At 39.3% G+C, this 8,091-nt stretch overlaps 1 pseudogene; it reads left to right on the top strand.

Moving 5' to 3' along the window:
* The first annotated feature begins 902 nt into the window (after nt 1–902).
* LOC131423050 (uncharacterized) lies at nt 903–3,790 on the top strand (annotated as a pseudogene).
* The last annotated feature ends 4,301 nt before the right edge of the window (nt 3,791–8,091 follow it).

The following is an 8,091-nucleotide window of genomic DNA, read 5'->3' as shown; positions in this document are numbered from 1 at the left end:
ATTTATATGGGCAGAAATGTGACGAATATGTGCAGAAATGGAAAGGTATGGGATAATGGTGGAAAAAATATAAAGTTGGATCAGGCTGAATTTATTTATATGGGTTCACTAAGCAAATTCTGCATTAAATATTGCAGTTTGAAGAGTTAGAAATGGTTCTAACAGTTTGTTTGCTTGAAACAGGGACCGACAGATGGCCCACCATGAATGGGTTAGAAATGTCAGATCTGCCTTGATTTAATGTAGTAAGGATTCAAAGGCATAGAGGGATTGGAATGTTAAATTTGTCAGTTAAGACCTACTCACCCACACAGGGAAGGTCCAGAAGACACGTCTTTCATCATGACTATAAGAAATAAATTTGTAAGCTCTGTGATCACTCTTTGCTGTAGGATGGACCTTACAGTGGGAACTGTGGTTACTGAATTGGGAAACCTAATTGCAAGGGGAGTAATTGGATCCTGAAGTGTCCAGGACCGAGTGGCAACTGTCAACCACCAAAGGCAAGGTGGGCATTGTTACCATAATGGACCACAGAGTCAAAGCAGTAATCAAAAGAGTGTGACTCGTAGAGACCAATGCTGTTGGTTAGTTGATCATGGTGTTTCTAGAAGTGAAATAGATAAGAAGACTATTACATTTTTACTTGATCTGTATAAGCAGAAAATTTATAGTACAAATGAACAAAAGGCTAACAAAATCATAAAAACAGCTGTTTGAGCCAGCTTACAGACCCAGAAACCCTTGAGTGAAGGGAAACCCAGATACCCTTGAGGAAGGACCCCAGAATACTGCCAAAAGCATATATTCATCTTTCTCCTAGCCTTCTCTAAGTGGATCTATGGCCTTTTATCAGGGTAATTGTGCATTAAAGGAAAGGAAATAATCAGACTTTGGGGGACACTGGCTCTGAACTGACACTAATTCCAGGAGACAGTAATCAGTGTAGTCTACTAATCAGAGTAGGGTCTTATGGTGGTCCAGTGACCAAAGGACTTTTAGTGCAGGTCTGTCTCACAGTGGGCCCAGCAGGTATCTCAACTCATCCTGTGATTATTTCCCCAGTTCCAGAATGCATAATTGGATTAGATAGACTCAGCTGCTAGTTTTATTCCCTGACCTGTGGACTGAGGGCTATTATGGTGGAAAAAACCAAGTGGAAGCCACTGGAACTGCCTGTACTTAGGAAAATAGCAAACCAAAAGCAATCCTGGAGGGATTGCAGAGATTAGTGCTACCATCAATGTCTTGGAACATACAAGAGTGGTGATTCCCACAACATTCCCATTCAATTTAACTATTTGGCCTGTGCAGAAGACTGATGGATCTTGGAGAATAACCGTGGATTATCATAATGTTGACTAAACTGTGACTCTATTTGCAGCTACTGTACCAGATGCGCTTTCATTGCTCGAACAAATTAACACGCACCCTGGTTCCTGGTATGTAGCTATTGACCTGGCAAAATTATTTTTTCTCAATACTTGTCAATAAAGACCATCAGAAGCAGTTTGTTTTCAGCTGGCAAAGCCAGAAATACATTTTCACTGTTTTATCTCAAGGGTATATCACCTCTCCAGCTCTATGTCATAATTTAGTTCCCAGAGATTTTGATCATTTTTCCTTCCACAAGATATCATACCAGTCCATTACATTGATGACATTATGCTGATAGGACCCTGTGAGCAAGAAGTGGCAACTACTTTAGATTTCTTGGTAAGACATTTGCCTTACAGAGGGTGGGGAAAAAATATGACTAAAACTCAGGGGGCTTCTACCTCAGCGAAATTTCTAGGAGTCCAGTGGTGTGAGGCACATCGAGATATGCCTTCTAAGGTGAAGGACAAGGTGTTGTATTTGGACCATTTTACAATAAAAAAAAAGGCACAACACACAGTAGGCCTCTTGATTTTGGAGGCAATATATTCCTCATTCTAGTGTGTTATTCTGGCCTATTTACTGAGTGATCAAAAAAACTGCTAGTTTTGAGTGAGGTCCAGAACAAGAGAAGGCTCTGCAGAAGAACTAGGCTGCTATGCAAACTGCTCTACCCCTTGGGCCGTGGGATCCAGCAGATCCAATGGCCCTTGAAGTGTCAATGGCAGATAAAGATGCTGTCTGGAGCCTTTGACAGGCCTCTATAGGTGAATCACGGCACAGGCTCTTAGGATATTTGGAGCAAGGGCCTGTTATCTTCTGTGGATAACTACTGCCCTTTTGAGAAACAGCTGTTGGCCTACTAGTGGGCATTAGTAGAGACTGAATACTTAACAATGGGACGCCAAGTTACCATGCAACCTGAGCTGCCCATTGTGAATTGGGTGTAATCTGACCCACCACGCCGGAAAGTTAGCCAGGCACAATAGCACTGTGTCATCAAATGTAAATGGTATATACATGATCAGGTTTGAGCTGGCCCTGAAGGCACAACTAAGCTACATGAAGAAGTGGCTCAAATGCCCATGGTCCCCTCTCCTGCTACACTGCCTTCTCTCTCCCAGCCTGTACCTTTGACCTCATGGAGAGTTCCCTAAGGTTAGTTGGCAGAGGAAGAGAAGACTTCGGTCTGGTTTACAGATGGTTCTGCATGATATGCAGGCATCACCTTCAAGTGGATAACTAGAGCACTACAGTCCCTTTCTGAGATATCCGCGAGGGACAGTGGTGAAGGAAAATGTTCCCAGTGGGGAGAACTTCAAGCAGTACACCTAGTTGTTCATTTTGTTTGGAAGGAGAAATAGCTAGATGTGTGATTATATATTGACTCATAGGCTGTGGTCAATAGTTTGGCTGGATGATTAGGGACTCAGAAGGAACATGATTGGAAAATTGGTGACAAGCAAATGTCGGGAAAAAGCATGTGGATATACCTCTCCAAATGGGCAAAAAACGTGAAGATATTTGTGTCCCATGTGAATGGTCACCAAAGGGAGCATTTTAATAATCAAGTGGATAGGATGACCCATTCCGTGGAAACCAGTCTGCCTCTTTCCCCAGGCATCCCTGTCATTGTCTAATGGGTTCATGAACAAAGTGACCATTGTGGCAGGGATGGAGGTTATGCATGTGCTCAGCGATGTCGTCTTCTACTCACCAAGGCCTACCTGGCTTCAATCATCATTGAATGCCCAATCTGCCAGCTGCAGATTCCCCCGGGTGGTCAACTGCAGATTCTACCTGGTGGCTGGTCACTTACATTTGACCACTTCTATCACAGAAGGGGAAATGTTTGCTCTTACTGGAATAGACACTTGCTCTAGATATGGATTTGCCTTCCATGCATGTAATACTTCTGCTGAAACTACCATCTGTGGACTTTCAGAATGCCTTAGTCACGATCATAATGTTCCACATAGTGCTGCTTCTGATCAAGAAGTCCCTTCACAGCAAAACAGGTATGTCAATGGGCCCATGCTCATGAAATTCACTGGTCTCACCATGTTCTCCACTATCTTGAAGTGGCTGGTTTGATGGAATGGCCTTTTGAAGACTCAGTTACAGTGTCAGCTGGGTGGCAATATCTTGCCAGAGGTAATATTTTCCAGAAAGCTATATATGCTCTGAATCAGCATCCAATATAAGGTGTTGTTTCTCCCAAAGCCAGGATTAATGAGTCCAGGCATCAAGCAGTATGAATGAGAGTGGCACCACTCACTATTACCCTATTGACCCATTAGCAAAGTTTTTGCTTCCTGTTCCCATGACTTTATACTCTACTGTACTAGAAGTTTTAGATCCAAAGGGAGAAATGTTTTCACCAGGAGACACATCGATGTTTCCATTACGATGAAAGTTAAGACTGTCACTCAGCCATTTTGGGTTCCTCATGCTTCCAAATCAACAGGCAAAGAAGAGAGTTAAGGTGCTGGCTGGGGCGATTGATCTTGACCAAGGGAAAATTGGACAACTGCTACACAATAGAGGTAAAAGAGAGTATATTTGAAATATAGATCTCTTAGAATGTCTCTTAGTATTACCATGTCTTGTAATTATGGTCAATGGAAAACTACAACAACCTAATCTAGGCAGTACTACTAACAACTCTGACTCATCAGGAATTCATGAATGAAGATTTGGGTCACCCCACTGTTACTGAACCAAGTGGGCTCACCTCCTGGTGAGTTAAATAAGACTCTACACTGGTTTCACAAAGTAAAGTGTATTTGTAGTAAATAGGAGGCCATGAGGAATCATTTCCAAAGTCATGGCGTGCCCGAACAAAGGGAAGGAGGAACTTGTATTTGGTTAGGGAATGAATATTCAAAAAGGAGAGGTGGGTACACTGCAGATTACGGTAATGAGGCTTAATCTCCTCTAGAAGAGATCTTTGCATTAAAATAAGACAAGGTCATGGGCACAGCTCTTGTAGAAAGGCTTGGTTAGCTTCAGGGTAGTTTCTGGTTGTGTCTCCTTAACATAAAAAAAAACTTGGAAAAACAGTTAAATGCTTCCACACCCGTCATTAAGTTCCTCGGGGCACTAGTTGGTGAAGCTGCTGGGTAAAGAACCACCACCAGCTGAGGTGCTTGCTGAGACCCAAGGGAGTACAGAATGGGTAATGGAAGAAAGTAGTTATAAAAACCAGTTATGAGCATGCAACCAGTTACAGAAATAAGGACTGTAATTGTCATGGGTATTTTCTCCTTATTTTGTTATGAATACGTTTGGGTGTTTGTGTGTTTAAAATATCTTTGTTTTCTTCCCTCTCTTATTATGTAACATCATAAGATGTATTGACTTTCTATCATAATATTTAAGTATTGTCAATTTTACATCATAGTATTCAAGTTATGGTATAGCAAGAATAACAAACATCACTCAAGGACTTTACCTCCTCTTCTGGGGAAGGAGTTAGTACATTTTTGGTTGTGCATTTTGGACACAGTGCATTTTGGACACAGGATATTTGTCTCATGTTAGGTGGAATTATGACCTTCTTATTGTCTTTATTTGGAGATTAACTACAGTTTAAGGAGATGTGTATGGGTGCCATGTTAACAAGGGGTAGACATCAACTTGACTAGCCATGGGGCACTCAGACAGTTGGTCAAACATTAGGTGTGCCTGTGAAGGTGTTTTTGAATGAGGTTAACATTAAAATTGGTAAACTGAGTAAAGCAGGTTGCCCTCCCCAATGTGAGTGAGTCTCATCCAATCAGTTTAAGGATAGAATAGAACAAAAAGACTGACTTTCCAGAGAGTGATGAGAATTCCTCTTGCCTGACTGCCTTCAGGCTGAAACATCACTTTTTTTCTGCCTTCAGATTAAAACTGAAATATTGGCTCTTCCTGGATCTTGAGCCTACTAGCCTTTGGACTAAAACTACACTATCAGCTCTCCTGGGTCTCTGTCTTGCTGACTGCAGATCTTGGGACTTGGCCTCCATAATCACATGAGAAAATTCCATATAATCCATATAATCTCTCTCTCTCTCTCTCTCTCTCTCTCTCTCTATATATATATATATATATATAAGTATATATATACTAATCTACTATTTGGTCTGTTTCTCTGGAGAACTCAGACTAAAACAAAGGAGGCTCACAGTTAATGTTTTTCTTGAAATCATTCCAGTGTGTTCATTGATGTTTGTAAACTTCTCTTCTTTACTTCTAGTGAGGACTTAATAAGACATTGTCAATTAAGTTCAATATGCTGAGATATTGATATGAATTCAATGGCCATCCCACTATAAGTTAAAGGGTTTAATTGAATCATATGAACGTACCAAAATGCAACAGTTTATAGAACTATAGAAGTCTCAGATACTTCTTTGTGAACAGCCCTAGTTAATGTTGCAAATGCATTGAATTACTCTGACTGTAAATGTGAATTGTGGCAAATGACTACTGGAATAAATCCCTCAAAGTCTCTGTGGCCTCAGAAATCTTTAAATCTTATAGGAATTGATTGAGCAGCAACTGAGGCCATGCTAGAACCTGTAAGTACAAAAGTGGTGTCAAGGTAACCTAGTAGCCAGGCTGTCTCAGATATACCTATTGCTTCGTCCAACTCCCACTGCCCTCTGACCTTTCCTCTGAACAATACACAGTAACATTCAGTCTCTTTATTGTCCTGGTCTATATTTTAAGTAACTCCCAGAAAGAACTCATTTGGTCTTTCGTTAAAGACTAAGTGCTACTGTGATTGATATTATGTAACTACTTACGGGAATGGAGCATTATCTCTGGTATTGTGAAGCTATGCCTTCCGTCACCCTATTAGCTGTTGTAAAAGTCTGATGAAATCTTGAGCTTATCACACACAAGAAAGTCTCTTAGCTTTCAGATTCCTTTCTATACATATCCTAGGTGATGTATAGGTTTAAATGACTCAATTTTCTATTCATCACATTTTTAAGCACTGAAAATGTAACCCAGTTGGTTGGAATTGGAAGCAAAAGAGAGCAATTTTAAGAGGATTTTTTTCCCCTTTTACATCAAATTATGTGATTATACTACAGTGCTTTAAAAAGAAAGTAAGGGCTGGATGTGAAAAGCTGATTAAAAGAAAAGTTCGGGTAGAAAATAAACTCTCAATAAAGTATCTCTAAAAAAATAAAGATTTAAAAAAGTATTGCTCTCCTTTCTATATTCTTCCATGACCAGTTCCATCCAGAACTTCAAAAGGTGAAATTTCATATGGATATGGCTCTGTATGTATGTGCATATGGTTTGAAACTTTTAGTAGTAAAATTGTTACTAAAAATGTATGTTTTGATTGTACTTTTATAAATTCACTTACATTTGAGGTGCTATAATAAATCTTATGTTTTAAGAGAATTTTGTGATAAACCTTTGGCAAAGGGAGTTATCATGCATAACTTATTTGTTTTATATATTTCAGTTGACCTAATAATTTTAATTAGCATGATAAAATTTGTCAATGACCTTGAAATGATATTAGGATATTGTCGTGTTTGTTTTCACCAGATATTCCTCATCCAGCCCTGATGTATTTAGAAGGCAGAAACCATGTCATCCTGTTGGAGATCCAACACTACACATGACACTATACAGTGCTGGACTCCCAACTATATTATTTGATGGTGGCAATTCAAATTATCATAGCAATAAAAATTGTCACACAAAAGTAGTAGGTGTTCTAAGAGCAGTGGATAAAGTACTGCTAGTCAGCATTTACTCAAATCATATATTGTTAACTTTATTAATAGAACTTTTAAAAGTCTTTTCAGTATTGACATCTGGCAGTGATAGTCACTGTTTTATTTCCCCTCTTTTTATTAGAGAGTGTACTCTGCTCTCAGACAAACAGTGGTACAAATAGTTGTGGATCAAAGGGGAATAAAGGGGAATAACCTAGTGTTTTAAACTAGTTTGACCTTTCAAAAATATTTTTAAATTCCCATCTCACAAAGGTTTAGACCTTTGTCATTATCCAAGGTCTTTGTGTTATTGCAAGATTGAGCTCATTAATAGAATTAATAGTAGCTTACACAGCCAGGGAAAAGAATGATTTTATGTGGTTTACATTGGATGGATTAAGGCTAACTGTAAATTCTTTGTATATCACACGTACACAGATGTTTTATAAAATGAATTGAAACTGCATACATAATTTCCAGGCAATAAGCCAGCACATCTCTGTGGTAAAGCAATATTAATGTATCAACTTCTTGAGCCAAGTATAAGGAGCCAAAAAGAAAATAAGAAAGGAATCATTTCTGGAAGGGTAATCAATATTTGTCTACATTTACTCAATTGTTATCTGAAACAAGATGGGTTCAGGATCTATTAGTTGCTGGAGCCATTGTGTATCACTCTTTTTTCTTAAGTAGTAAAGAACTCGCAAAATATCCACCTGGCTTGCAGAGCAGCCACACTCACATAAACTTGGGGTCCTGTAAGGGACGCAGCCAGCTGAGGAATCTAATCAGTTCTCAGGAGCATATTAGGGATGATAGAACCCTAGTTTTGATTTGTCTCAGACTCCAATTCTCTTGAAAAAGAACCACACGTGCTGTTTTTTAATACTGCAGGGGGACAAAAAAAAAAGTCAGAATTTAATAAAAACATCAACCAAGGATTTTATTTTTGAATCAAAGAGAAAAGCTGTGCCACTAATAAAAA

Source organism: Diceros bicornis, chromosome 27 (genome assembly GCF_020826845.1).
Source record: "Diceros bicornis minor isolate mBicDic1 chromosome 27, mDicBic1.mat.cur, whole genome shotgun sequence".
Classification (NCBI taxonomy): Eukaryota; Metazoa; Chordata; class Mammalia; order Perissodactyla; family Rhinocerotidae; genus Diceros; species Diceros bicornis.
The sequence above is the reverse complement of the archived record's forward strand: the minus strand, read 5'-3'. Positions and strand labels throughout refer to the sequence as shown.